The 14,958-nt window shown below is 42.1% G+C and overlaps 1 protein-coding gene across 1 annotated transcript in view; it reads right to left on the bottom strand.

The window, feature by feature from the left end:
• Positions 1-11,696: 11,696 nt before the first annotated feature.
• The window catches only part of PSTPIP2 (proline-serine-threonine phosphatase interacting protein 2), a 60,127-nt gene continuing 56,865 nt past the window's right edge, over positions 11,697-14,958 (bottom strand). Inside the window, exon 15 of the mRNA XM_024580539.4 lies at positions 11,697-13,354. The gene's annotated coding sequence lies outside the window, so the exon portion shown is untranslated. The remainder of the gene's footprint in view (positions 13,355-14,958) is intronic.

The raw sequence follows: 14,958 nt of genomic DNA on the forward strand, positions 1-14,958 counted from the left end.
CCCGATTGTCACATGATCAAATCTCCACCACTCCCAGAGAAGGGGCGGCAACTTGGAGCCTCTACGGTCTGCATCAGAGGACAAACCACTCCTGAGTCCTTCTCCCCTGAGGGCAGTGGCCCCGCCTCCTTCCGTCCAGGCCCCGCCCCCGAACCCGGGTGCACTGGACCTCCAGGCTTGTGGTTTCGGGCGGGGCAGGAGGGTGAGGGAGCGGGCGCGAATCACGAGACTGACAGGTGGCGTCACTTTCAACTGCAGTACACACGCACATCTCAACCACATGGGCTTAAAGGAATCCGCGGAGAAGTGGTTGTCAATCTTGTTTTCATAACCAGATCAAGTTAGCCTAAATCTCTAGTTTGTGCTCAAGGAAAGGAGAGCTTGTCTTTTCGGGTGTAATGAAGATTAGATGGGATAATCGTGAAAGGTGCTTGGTAGTGGCAGGCATGTCAAAATAGTAGTTATTTTCATTACTGTACAAACTCCCAGGCAGGAAAGCGAAATCTGTGCTGAAGAAGACAGAAAAAAGCAGTAAGACAAGACCCATAAAAATATTCTTAGTATAAATTTTACACATCTTCATTTAAAAATTCCAGATGTGGAAAACTTGGCACCATTTCCCTTTCCCAGCTCTACAATTTTTCCAAAAAAGCCCTTCCAAAGCCCTTAGTCACTCTTAAAATACTAAATAATTTGCCTTTTTGACATTTTAATTTTGTTTTGTTGTTGTTAAAATAATTTGCTTACATATTTGTGTCCGTCAGCCAGGCTAAACTGTAAAATAAAATCCTCAAGGGCAGTGTTCTTTGTTTTTGTTCCTTGAGGCATCCCAAGTGCTGCTAGAATACTAGCCAGCACATAGTATGTGCTCAATTACTATTTGATGAATCATATGAATGAGTGTGAGTTGTTTTGTCTGATGGTGGGGTAAGATAGTTGGTGGAGTACAAAGGAGGAAAAATTTTTAAAAAGAGTTCGTAGCCACTGGTAGCATAGACCTAGAATGAAAAATCCAGGAACATGGCATGAGGAATAGAAAGGACTTCAGATGTGCAGTCCATAGTGTCTTGTTGAAGAGCTAACTAAACATAACTTACAAGTTCATGTATTTTGATCCCAAATCTTCAACAACAAAAATGTTATCAAGCTACTAAGAATATAAATGCACCTTGTATATCCGGGAGGGGGGGGTATAAAGTGTATGTAAAATTATCACGGGCAATACTTGGCCAATAATAACAAAATCTTTATATCACCATTACTGTCCACAATTTTTGCTGGTATTTCTTCCAGTCTAGAAAACTCTCTCTGGCCTTTCTTTTTTCCAATTCAGATCCTTCTTGGCCGTTAACATTCTCTAAGTGCCAGTCGGTACTTAACAAAACAGAACTGGCCCTACCTTCACCCCCCACACTTTACAACTTAGTTGGGAAGCAGACAAAATGTACACATGAAGTGCAAAAATATACCACTGCCTATGGGGTAAAGGAAGCATATTTTATATTTATAAGCTAAATGTGTCAGACCTTAGTAGAATAGTGTAAGAAGTTATGCTGATTGGTCAGTTAGGGCAATAGAAGAAATCAAAATATATTTCATACTGAGGGTTTGAAGGAATTTAAGTCATAAATAGAACCATTCGTTCAACAAAGTTTGGTTTATATAATTTGAGTTGACCAAATGTTAAAGTTCCCCCTTGAAAGTGGTTATTTAAATGTATCAATTAGATTTTAAATAGAATGTTAAGATTTATGAAGATAACTTGAAGACTTAAAAAAAACTAAAATTTAAAATGTGACCCAGAAACATTGAAATAAAGAACAAACTGACAGTAACTAGAAGGGATGGGGGAGGGGTATAATGGGGGAAAGAAGGGGGGAGGGCTTTCAAGGAACAGGTATAAAGGACCCATGGACAAAGCCAAAGGAGGGTAAGATCGAGGGTGGGAGTTGGGGGTAGGTGGGGCAGGGGGAAGTGGTGGTGGGAAAATGGAGACAACTGTAGTTGAACAATAAAAAAAATTTAAATTAAAAAATTTTAAAAATCTGAAAAAAAAAAAAGAATTACCAATAAGTAGTTACAGAATCACCGTGGGGGTGTAAAGTAGAGTATAGTAAATGGATAGCCAAAGAACTTATATGCATGATCCATCAACATAGACAATGGTGTGGGGATTGCCTGAGGAAGTAGGGGGTACTGGGCAGAGGGGGGCAAAGGGGAAAAAGTTAGTACAACTGTAATAGTATAATCAGTAAAATATAATTAAATGTTTTAAAAGTAAAATAGCTACATTTGAAAAGGAAAAAATAAAATGTGCATGACTTGTATACACTGAAGACTTTTAAATAATTTAAAAGATTAATTTTAAAAACCCAAAATAATGGCAAGTGTCTTTTCTATAAGTAAATACTTTCTGCAGTCACTCTTTAAAAAAAAAATTACTTTGACCCCCAGCTGGTGTGGCTCAGTAAATTGATCACCAACCTGCAAATGGAGGGTGACTGGTTCAATTCCGGGTCAGGTAACAAGCCTGGGTTGCAGCCCAGGTCCCCAGTCGGGGTGTGCAAGAGGGAAGAGGCAACAGATTGATGTTTCCCTCAAACATCAATGTTTCCTCTCTCTCCCTTCCCCTCTCTCTAAAAATAAATTTTAAAAATCTTTTAAAAAATCACTTTGTTAGCAAGCAGTGTTAATTACTAGCCTAATTAGCAGTGAGGGCTTTGCTACTACTATTGATTCCTGGGTGGTAGTAATCACTATTTCCTGAGTTCTTACTATCAGCCAGAGACTGTTCTGAGTACTTTTCACATAATAACTCATTTGATTCTCATAGCAACCCTACAGAGTCAATAAGTTTATTTTTCTCATTTTATAGGCAGGGACTGAGACTCAGAAAAGTTAAATTATTGGTTTAAAGTCACACAGCCAGTAAATGGTGGAGCTGGGATTTGAATCAATGCAGTTGTACAGTATAAATGGACTTTTAAGGACTTCCAGCCAAGATGGAGGCGTAGGGAGATACACTTTGCCTCCTCGCACAACCAAAAGAAGGACAACAACAAATTTAAAAACAAACAAAAAAACCCCAGAACTGCCAGAAAATTGAACTGTAATGAAGTCCGACAACCAAGGAGTTAAAGAAACATTCACCAAGACCAGTAGCCGGGGCAGAGACGGGCAACCGGGTGGAGAGGACTCTCAGCAAGGAGGCAGCTGGAGGACCTGGCCAAGTGAGGCAGTGGCTGGCAGACAGGGTGGTCCCACATTTTTGTGCAGATGAACCGGGAGGAACAACTGGGGAGCGAGACAGACCCCAAAATCTAGCGCTTCAACTTGGGGAAATAAAACCTCGAAGCCTCTGACTGAAAACACCTGTGGGGGGTGCAGCGGCAGCGGGAGAAACTCCCAGCCTCACAGGAGAGTCTGTTGGAGAGACCCACAGGATCCTAGAATGTACACAAGGTCTACCCACCCACCCAGGAATCAGCGCCAGAAGGGCCCAATTTAATTGTGGGTAGCGGGGGAAGTGACTGAAAGCAAGGTGAGAGCTAAGCAAGTGGTATTGTTCCCTCTTGGACCCCTCCCCCACATACAGCATCACACAGCAGTGACCTGTGTTGTCCCACCCTGATAAGCACCTAAGCTCCACCCCTTACTGCATAACAGGTGCGCTGAGACAAAGAAATATGGCCGAAATGAAAGAACAGATCAAAGCTCCAGAAAAAAATGCACCTAAGTGACAAAGAGATAGCCAACATATCAGATACACAGTTCAAAACACTGGTAATCAGGATGCTCACAGAAATGGTTGAGTATGGTCTCAAATTAGAGGAAAAAATTAAGGCTATGAAAAGTGAAATAAAGGAAAATGTACAGGGAACCAACAGTGATGGGAAGGAAAGTGGGACTCAAATCAACAGTTTAGACTAGAAGGAAGAAATAAATATTCAACCAGGACAGAATGAAAAAGCAATAATCAAAAAAAATGAGGAGAGGCTTAGGAACCTCCAGGACAACTTTAAACATTCCAACATCCAAATCATAGGGGTGCCAGAAGGAGAAGAGGAAGAGCAAAAAATTGAAAACTTACTTGAAAAAATAATGAAGGAGAACTTCCCTAATCTGGCCAAGGAAATAGACTTCCAGGAAGTCCAGGAAGCTCAGAGAGTCCCAAAGAAGCTGGACCCAAGGAGGAACATACCAAAGGCATATCATAATTACATTACCCAAGGTTAAAGATAAGGAGAGAATCTTAAAAGCAGCAAGAAAAAAGGAAAGATTTACCTACAAAGGCGTGCCCATAAGACTGTCAGCTGATTTCTCAAAAGAAGTCTTGCAGGCAAGAAGGGGCTGGAAAGAAATATTTGAAGTCTTGAAAGACAAGGACCTACATACAAGATTGCTCTATCCAGCAAAGCTATTATTTAGAATGGAAGGGCAGATAAAGTGCTTCCCAGATAAGGTCAAGTTAAAGGAATTCATCAGCACCAAGCCCTTATTATATGAAATGTTAAAGGGACTTATCTAAGAAAAAGAAGATCAAAAATATGAACAGTAAAATGACAAACACAACTATCAACAACTGAACCTAAAAAAAAACAAAACGAACTAAGCAAACAACTAGAACAGGAACAGAATCACAGAAATGGAGATCACATGGAGGGTTATCAGCCGGGAGGGGGAGGGGGAGGAATGGGGGAAAAGGTACAGGGAATAAGAAGCATAAATGGTAGGTAGAAGATAGAGGGAGATTAAGAATAGTGTAGGAAATGGAGAAGCCAAATAATTTTTATGTACAACTCATGGACATGAACTAAGGGAGGTGGGGAATGTGGGTGGGAGGAGGGGTGCAGGGCAGAGGGAATAAAGAGGGGTGGTGGGGAAATGGGACAACTATAATAGCATAATCAATAAAATGTATTTTAAAATAACAAAAAGATAAGTGAACTTTTATGATAGGAAGCCAGGCTTAGTCTCTCCATGCTTACAATACTCTATATTTATATACGAAGACCAAGATGAATACCAGAAATATTTTATTTAAAAGATACTGGATTATTCCTAAACGTCACAATGTTGACTACTGGGTATTGGGTTTATTTTTTTCTTCAAAAGTTTCTCTAATAGTTTTATCTTATTTTTGTAATAGTTTTGTTATAATATTCTTAAATGTGTCTGCAAACAATGTAGAAGTGCATATAATAAAAAGTTAACATTCCTTCCCTAGAGTTAACCATTATTAACAGTGCAGGGTGCATCCTTTCCGGATTTTTCTACCCATGTACAAATATCACACTCTGAAATACTCAGAGTATGTATTGCCTGTGACCTTTTCATTTATAAATCTTGGAGATATTTCCTTGTAAGGACAGATAGCTCTATTTCCTTTGTCTTTAATTAAATGTTACATAACTTTATTGAAACTTACTTCTGAGGGCCATTAAATTATTTCCAACTTTTCCACTAATAAAAACAATGCTTACGAGTGACTACACTTATATATTTTTGTGCATGTGTAATTCCATAAGATAGATGCCTAGATGTGAAATTGCTGCTCGGAGAGACACTCTCATTTTTATTTTTATTTTTTGGCAGTTCTATAACTTTATTTGGCAATCAGCTGTTAGTTCTCATCCACGTTAACTGTTTGTAGATTTTTGAAAGTGGTGACAGGTACATAGGTGACCAAGAAATAGAGCCTGTCTGGTGAATCTTCATCCTCTTTGTGTTTTCTGGACAACCGCACCCTAATACGGAACGGGACATTCCTTATTCCTGTGGCCCGGACAGCTTCCTTGAGCCTGCTGTCAATGCGCACATCTGGAGTTCCCCTGTCCTAATGGCAAATTCCCAGATCTCTTTGAGGGCCTGAGGGACGTACTTCCTGCAACCCATGCCTGTGGAAGCGATTGTGGGTGTTGATGGTGTATTCTCTGGTCACTACTTGTTGATGGCAGAGCGGCCCTTTTTCTTGCCACCTTCTTTGTGGAAGCCATTATGCCGGGCCCAAGTTGGAAAGCTTTCATTTTTAATGTTAGCAAATATTTACAAAATTTCCTTTCAATGGGTTATATTCATTTTTACTACAACTTTCAGAATTTAAAATAATTTTTAATCTCAGAAAAATCCTAATCAATTAAAAACAAAAAAAAACAGGCATTCAGGAAAGGAATATAATTCACATGTTATATTATGGCCCCCCAAAATGTAACCTAGCCAGGATTCCCGAGTCAGCCAGCATCAGGAACAGCGCTTGTCAAAAGGGGTTCAGTGAAAGCTGATGAACTCGGGAAGGAGTCCTTTGTGGCGGGTTCTTAAACTTGCTCACAAAATTGGATTCCTGGATCTCTGTTGCCATCTGGTGGCGACTCTGCAATGATGAAGCCTCCTGGGACAGGATTTCCAAGAAGTCATTCATTCTATAGTTAATTAATTACTCACTCTACATCAGGAGTCCCCAACCTTTTTGGCACCAGGAACAAGTTTCGTGGAAGGCAATTTTTCCATGGACTGGAGTGGGGACGATGGTTTCGGAATGATTCGAATGCATTACATTCTAGCTCTCTTCCTGCTGTGTGGCCCGGTGCCTAACAGGCCTGGACCAGTACCGGTCTGCAGCCCGAAGGTTGAGGACTCCGGCTCCACATCATTCTGTAGGAGGCATTATGTCATCATTCATGCTTACTAAATGAATTTTTAAATTATTAAAAATCATGTTACTTATAAATTATTTCAGTTTCCTGAGACAATTAGCTGACAGTGCAAGTAATCACCAAAAATACCCAGCCTACATTTTTTTTCAAGACTCTTATATAGAGGGGATCTCTTCTGTTAATAGACTTTGGCTTCCACAGGAAGAAAAACATGTAAAACATGTATTTTTCCTGTTTATTTTCCCTTTCGTAATCTTAAATACTAAGACAAAAATTTTAAATGGGTCCTAGGAGCAGTAATTTGTACCCCCAAAGCATCAGACACTGCCGGTGTCCCACTTGCATCCTCTGGGCACTAGTTTTGAGTAGGCAGACCTAAATCCCAACCCGTAGCACCTCTGAGCCTCAGAGCTCACTTGGCCACACGGACGATGGGCTGAAAGTGCCAGGGAGCTAACACACTGCCCTGAACTGAAAGCAACCCTCAACCAGGGACACGGGAGTTGGCATGCAAATAGTTACAGGTTGAACTGCATCCCCCAAATTGTGGGTGCTGAAGTCCTAACGCTCAGTATTTCCGAATGGGACTTTATCTGGAAACAGGGTCTTTCCGTGGGGTAATCAAGTCAAAATGAGGTCATAAGGGTAGGCCCTCATCCCATACAACTGGTGTCCTTTCAGAAAGGGGGCATTTTGACACAGACACGCACAAGGCAGGGAGAGAGCCTGAGAAGAGATCTCTCCTTCATGGCCCTCTGGAGGAACCAACCCTGATGACACCTTGATTTTGGAACTCCCAACTGTGAGGTAATGAACTTCCATTATTTAAGCCACCCAGTTTGTGGTACATTATTCTAGCAGCTTTAGCAAACTGGTACACATGACCAGCTCCCTCACCTGCTGGGTGGAAGTACTCTGATATGCGTGCTCTGTGCTGCTTCCCAGAGCCCCCGGGGTGATTCACCCCATTTCCCACAGTGGAAACCTTGTTGACAACACAGTTGAAACCTTGTTGACAACACAGTTGATTCACTTCCTTCTCTTTCCTTTTTCGTTTCCTATTTTAATACTGATGTCCACTGGATTCACCTTCCAAATAAACAACTTGATCTCAAATTCTTGTCTCTGGGCCTCCTTCTGTGGGTAACCCACACTAAGACAATTAGTACTACAGCAGTACTCACATGTCAGGATGGGTTACTGGAATTAGATTCCTTCCCAGTTAGGTGGTAACAAGGGTCTCACTGCTTATGGGAGTAGAATGGTGAGAACCCATGAACTTAAAGCCTCACAATTATTAGAGGCCTCATCTGGGGTGAATTAAGGTAAGATTCAGGGGGAAGGGCTTAGTCAACATTGCTAGCATTTGAGAGATATGAAGTCCTGATTGATTGTTATCAACAGCTGTTGGTACACTGAAGAAAATTACAAGTTCATGTCACTGGGGACTAATAAAAAAAGCCAGAAAACCTCCATGGTTTCATTTAAAGAGGTACATTTTATAAAATTATAAAGGAAATATGAACATGAAATGTTTGAAATATATAATGTTGCTACTAAAATATTTTAGCTTTCTTCAGACAGCTGACTCAAACCAGCACATGAGCAATCCACCATACACTGGAAATAGGACATTCTGGGTAGGCAGGGCAAGCCCTGAAAGTCAGAAAGCCAAATACATCACACAAATAGGCAATGCATGCACCTCCATCATCTTCCTCTGTTGCACTTATGCCTCTCCTTAAGCTCATACCTGTGGCCACATAGGTTCTTTCAACCCAACTCATGGAGAAGAACAAACAAATTCAGGTCTGGATCAAAGATGGATCAGCTCTCTATGTAAATTATCATTAGTCTGTGTGCGGATTGCTGCCACACTACAGCCCCATTCAGGAGTGACTGTGAAAAACAGTGGTGAAGAGAAGTACTCCCAGTGGGCAGTGCGTCAGGTAACACAGCTGGTCATCAGCCTTGCATGAAAGGAGGCACAGCCCAAAGTAAGTATATGCAAAGACTTCTGGGCAGTGACACATGATGTGACTGGTTGATCAAGAGACAAGATTAGTAGACTAAAGAATAGGCATAAAAGGTCAAACATTTGTGTCTTAAGTTAGTGCCCGCATGAAAGTATCCATCAAAGGAGGTACAAAACAACCAGGTGGCTGGGATGACTCATCCTGTGGAGTCCAGCCAGCCTCTGTCCTTGGCTTCCTCAGGGCTTCCTCATGGGGCCCACAGACAGAGTAGCTGCGGTGGCAGGGACGAAAATTCTAGAGGGGCTCCCACTCACCAGGCCTGATCGAGTGGCTACCGCTGGATGTCTGAACAATTAGCCTCAGAGGCTGAGCCCTAAATATGTTGCCATCCCTCAAGGAAACCAACCAGCCACTTGGTGGCAAATTGACTTCATGAAACTCCTTCCACTCTGGGAGGGTCAGAGATTCATCTCCTTGGGATTGATCCCTAGGATGGATTCTCCTTTTCTGCCGGTGGTGGCTTGGCCAGCAACACTATGCGAAGGCTATGGGTCTACATCATTATGAAATGTTCTGTAACCGCCCCTTCAACAAGTGCTTATCGAATTTTCATTACCGCTCCCCTAATGTCTTTTTAGACATTTTTCCTAATTGCCACTCCCACAAAATTTTAGTACCACAGGTATACTGTATCTGCTTAAGTACTTTCTGTATATCTGTGCTTTATACTCCAGAAGGTTGTTTTGCCCATCAAAAACTAATCTTCACCCCCTTGAAAGCAATATTGCCCTAGTTGAGAATGCATGCCTTACACCAAGAGCTTCACTTTACAATGAAGGCAGTATAACAAATGTCCATGGGCTGCACTTTGTCTCCTAAACACCACAATACATCGAAACTATGGCCCTGACAGAATATTGGGATGGCCTCTTAAAGGTACGGCAACATGAGAACACCTTTGCAGGGTTGAGATGCTGGTCTTAAAGATGGGGAATATGGTGCATGTATGGTCACAATATGGTACTGTATGTTCTGACTCCAATAGGTAGAAAACACAGGTCTGGAATCCAAGAGGTAGGAGTGGCCTCTGTCACCATAGCTCATATTGACCCACCTGGGGAATTCACGTTTCCATCCTTTCAACATTAGGCTCTGCTGGAGTAGAGCACCTGAATTTAGGTGGTCAGCAGGGGATACACCTACCAGGGGACATAGAAAGGGTTCCAATAAAACTATGGCTGATGCTTGGTCATTTGGGGGTCTTCATGCCAATAGACTAGCAAGCAAAGGAAGCAGAGACTACCCAGAAGGAGTAGGTGATTACTATGAGGAAGGAAGGCAGGGAGGAAGATGTCTGGAACTCAGGAGTTTCACTGGGATGCCCCTTGGTGTTGCCATGCCTGGTGATGAACATACACTGGCAATTTCAGTCAACAGGGGCTGACATGAGCCTGACAACAAGGGGTTAAGGCCCCTTAGGGATGAGGGTCTAGGTTACCCCAGCAGTCAAGCAACCCAGACAAGCAGAAGACATGCCAGGTGTGAAGGGAGCCTAAAATGTGTGTGTGTGCACTAGCTTGCTAGGGCTGCCGTAGCAAAACGCCACAGACTGGGTGGCTTAAATTATCAAAATTAATTTTCCTGCAGTTCTGGAGGCTGGAAGTCCAAGGTCAAGGTGCTGGCAGGGTTGGTTTCCTCTGAGGTCTCTCTCCTTGGCTTGCAGACAGCTGCCCTCTTGACTACCACCCTCCTGATGCCTCTTGACATGCTTGTCCCTTTGTGCCCTTGCACCCCTGGTTTCTCTTCCTCTTCCTATAAGGACACCAGTAAGACTGGGTTAGGGCCCCACCCCAACAGCCTTACGTCAATTTAATTACCTCACTAAAGGCCCTATTTCCAAAAACAGTCCCATTCTGAGGTATAAGGGTTGGGTCCTTTAACATATGAATTTGAAGGGACACAATTCACTCCATAAGAGGGCAATAAAGGAAGAAGATAATGACTATCACTTATGAACTCGGAACCATCTGTGGCAACAGGACTAGAGCTTATGCTGTTAAACTTCCTGGTGTGTGTGTGTGTGCGCGCGTGTGCTCTGGAAACTGGGACTTGAGGATGGATCGCACCACAGTGCACCTGAGCCACGCAGGGGTCAACACCGTCAGTGTCCCATCCAGATCCCCTCAGTACCTATCACCTCCTTACAGCACAGCCCAACTTCCAACTGCCTGAGGATCCTCTGCAGCTGCTGGAACCGGCTCTGCCAGAGTTCACAGCAGGCCAGAAATATCAGGACATGCCTCCTAGGAGCAGCCCTCTACCTGCAGCTGACCGGAATTGGTGAGCAACTGTCCCAGCCCCTCCCCTCAGGTGAGCCCTCTGAGGTGCCTGTCCCTGCACTGTCTCTCCCAGGAGTTCCCTACAGGCTTAGGCCCCACTTGCCCACTGTGGTAACTTCCTTGATAATGCATGCTTTTTTTTTTTTTTTTACTGGTGCTTTCAGGGATCAACCCCAGGAAAAAGTACCTGTGCTAAAATCCTTATTGTGGGGTCTGCTCCAGGGGGAACCCAAATTAAGATACCAAGAGTGGGCACAGTAGCTCACATTTACTAAAAGTAATGTGTATACTTATTTGACTGGCTTTACACTCCTTATTCCTCTCTCACTCGGGTGCTTCTCTGTGCTCTCTTCTAGGTCACTAATTCTTTCATATTCACTACCATGTGTCAGGTGCTCAGGGTACAGCTGGAAAACCGACAGAGAGGGGCCCTGCTCTCATGCAGGTTAAAGTCTATGCGGGTAGCCCAACCTTGAACGAGAGTGAATTGCATAATAACGAGAAAAGTGTGGGAAGGGGAAGGACACAGCAGTGGGAGTCCCTGCAGAAGTGGCCTCGAGGCTGGCACCTGAAGGCTTGGTGGCAAGCGGTGTGCTGCCAGTCCCCACTTGGGCTCCCTCCACAGCAGCCTGTCCTTCTGGAGTCTAAGGACAGCGAATGTGACAAAGGGTCAAACAGGGTTTGGGAGAGTGACATGGTTAACACAAACATGCAAACGAAATCCCGAATCATCGAGAACCTTTATTTTACTTTACTTCATATTGAACTGAAAGAGCAATTAAAATACAAATATTTTCAAATCATAAAACACTTTTACATCCATTACACTGACTAATAGAGAGAAAGGTGAAATCCCTAAAAAATTACCAACAATAAATAAAGCACTTAGAAACAGAATGTTCTGAATCCGAAGGAAAATTTCCTGAGACTGTTCGTTTGGGGAAGTCCATGGCCCTTTGCAAACTTCAGTTTCTCAAAAGGATATCCAATTGTTGCAAGTTTCCTGTCATGACAAAAAGCTGCCACTTTCATTAGTGCTTTACCTTAAAAGAAGGAAAATAGTCTTCTTTCGATCAATTTGCCCCTAGTTTTGGGAAAGCTATTGCACAGGGCAAGAAAGGAAAATATTTGCTTTGGGGTAACAGAATTTTACGACATACTGAAGAAGTACTAGTGCTATTTTAACTTGTCATCAACTAAAATGACGAGCTTTCTCAGTGCGTGAATGTTGCACAAAAGGTACATAATCTCCCTGCTGTTCGTGGGTGACAAAGGGAAGACCCCAATTTTTGTGAAAGGGTAAGGTTGACACTTTAAAGATTCCAGGATCTAGGAAGGGCAAGATTCTCTGTGAAGACTCAGGAATGAGGTCTGGCTTTGTAACTCTTAAGTTTCTCATGAGGAATAGGGTAAAAATACCATATTTCATTGATGATGTCTGTTCTTCCTTCCTTTTTCTTTTCTTTTCTTTTTTTTTTTTTTTTGCATGCTTTAGCATCTGAAATTCAAATAGGCTTGGCCATTAATTGTTACAAGTTACAAGTTAACTGTTAACTCTCCCCTACCCGACTTTCTTAGTGGTGTGTGAAATAATAATATATTTTACCATCGATGCTTCCTCATTAAATTAGACATGGTGCTGTGGAGTTCAGTACACACAGTGAACCGTATAAAAATAAATCTGACATTTAAACCCTGGTCATTTTCCCAGTTTAAAAGATGCCAGCAAAAACAGTTGGCGTCTTAAATTTCATCAGGAGCATCACAGACTCAGGAAGGGTTAGAAGAACGGTGATGTGGGATGAGCTTGCACTCTAGTTCTGGTCTGTCCAGAACCAGCTGCGACAACTGTAAGGAAACTGATTTCACACTTCTGGGCCTCATTTCCTCATCTGCAAAATGAGAAGGCATGATCAGATGGCCTCTAAGTCTTCCAGCCAAAAAGGGAGGTCATTTTAAATCATGCACCATTGAGAGTGTGTCACTGTGGAAATGCCAGAGCATGCTGCCCCAAAGCCAGAGGGGCTTCTTGAGCAGGTGGATGGCTCAGCCTCCTCTCCAGCCATCCCTGTTCCGCGTCCCCCAACAGTCAAGGCGCCCAATCCAGAGACTGTTCTGGATCAAATAGAAAACAATGCATTCACAACTTTAGTAGCTGATTGAGAAAGGATCATTCTTGAGTCTGGGCCGATTTGTAAACTTCTTTCAGAAACTGCAGAACTCTACTAGCTTAAGTTAAACTAAATGTTTACCATAAACTTAAAATATCAAAAAATTACAAGGGTTCACTTCAAAGTCTTCATGATTGACACCATTTCCACAGATTGGCTGCTCTGGGTGCCTCCTTCCATGCCACAGAAGCACCAGCCAGAAAAGGCTCTGTGTTCTGAAAGAAAATAACAAAGAGATTTCATTTGAATTAATCATTCATGTCAGCAGCCTGCTCCTACACTGAGATTTTATTCAACATGAATAAGTGTGTTTGGCCAAGAAAAGCACAAGCCAAGAAATGGGTATTCCAAGTGATGAAGAAAACTGGAATGTGATAATAGCATCCATCATTTTATGGTAAATAATATGTATATTCATATTTTTTCATACATATATTTTCAAATTCAAAAGTTATTATCTGCCTTGGGGATGTAAAGTACAACGCAGAGGCTATAGTCAATAATGTCAGAATAACTAGGTACGGTGCCGGGTGGTACTGGAAATATCAGGGAGCACGCTTTGTAAAGTGTATGACCGTCTAACCACTATGCTGTACACCCGAAACCAATACAAGACGATACAGAATGTAAACTGCAACTGAAAAACAAAATTGAGAGGAGACTTGATTTGGAGCGGTGAACACAAAATAAGATGTACAGATGACGTACTATAGAATTGTATGCCTGAAACCTATACACTTTTATTAACCAATGTCGCCCCATTAATTCAATAAAAAACAAAAGAAAAGAAAATTTAGAATTGAGAGACGGGTAAAAATGGTGAAGGGATTTAGAAGGACGGATTGGTAGTTACAGCGCAGTCACAGGGATGTGAAGTACAGCACAGGGACATAGTCAATAATGGTGTAGTAACTAGGGATGGTGTCAGATGCGCACTAGACTTATTAAGGTGATCACTTCCCAAGTTACATAAATGTCTAATCACAAGGTTGTACACCTGAAGCTAAATTAATATTGTACAACTGTAATTTAAAAATAAAAAATATTTTTAAAAAAGAAAGCAAGGAAAAAAAGAAAGTTTTTAGAAGAATGAAAACAAAGTTATAATCTCGCTTTGCCTAAACATGTTAGAATTAGAAACAAGAATAGCAGCTAGAATAAGCAACTGTAGAACAAACTGCAAGTTCCTAAATCTTCCTACTTAAATTTCAATTTCAAAGGTTCTTTCAAACTATTTTAAATGTTGTTTTAAGTTGCTTATGAAGTTACTAAGGTAGACTCCCATCTTTCAAACTCTCTTACATCACTCAATTATCCATCTGTATATTGAATTCCTACTCACTGAGCTGGTGCGGACACTGAGGAACCCCAGTGAAATGATATGACTTGAGTAAACATGCTTGTTCCAGCAGATTTTTGGGCTCAGAGGAACTGGGGTTTGGGGTCAAATGCTATTATTAAGCAAACAGAATGTATGCTTTATGCAAACTGGTGAGGGTGGGAAAGAACGAAGTTAAAAATAAAAAAACTCTTGGAGCTGCCATTGCCCTGCCCAAAGCCATCGTCCAGGTGTCCAGAGCCAGTTCCACCTCTGGATGCCAGGTAACTGAGTTCTCCATGTTGCCGCTCCACCTCTAACATGGGCCTGGCCTCTCTCCACGAGAAAGATGGAGGCTCACAAAATGAGGAAATGATGACTGGTTGTAAAGACTACACTTTGTAGGTGAGGAAGTTATATGTAGTTAGAGGATGGGGTATTTTATTATGTCTTCAATTTCCATTGTGCTTTACAGCAAAGTTCCTTAAATATTAAACACAC

Source organism: Desmodus rotundus, chromosome 10 (assembly GCF_022682495.2).
Source record: "Desmodus rotundus isolate HL8 chromosome 10, HLdesRot8A.1, whole genome shotgun sequence".
NCBI lineage: Eukaryota > Metazoa > Chordata > Mammalia > Chiroptera > Phyllostomidae > Desmodus > Desmodus rotundus.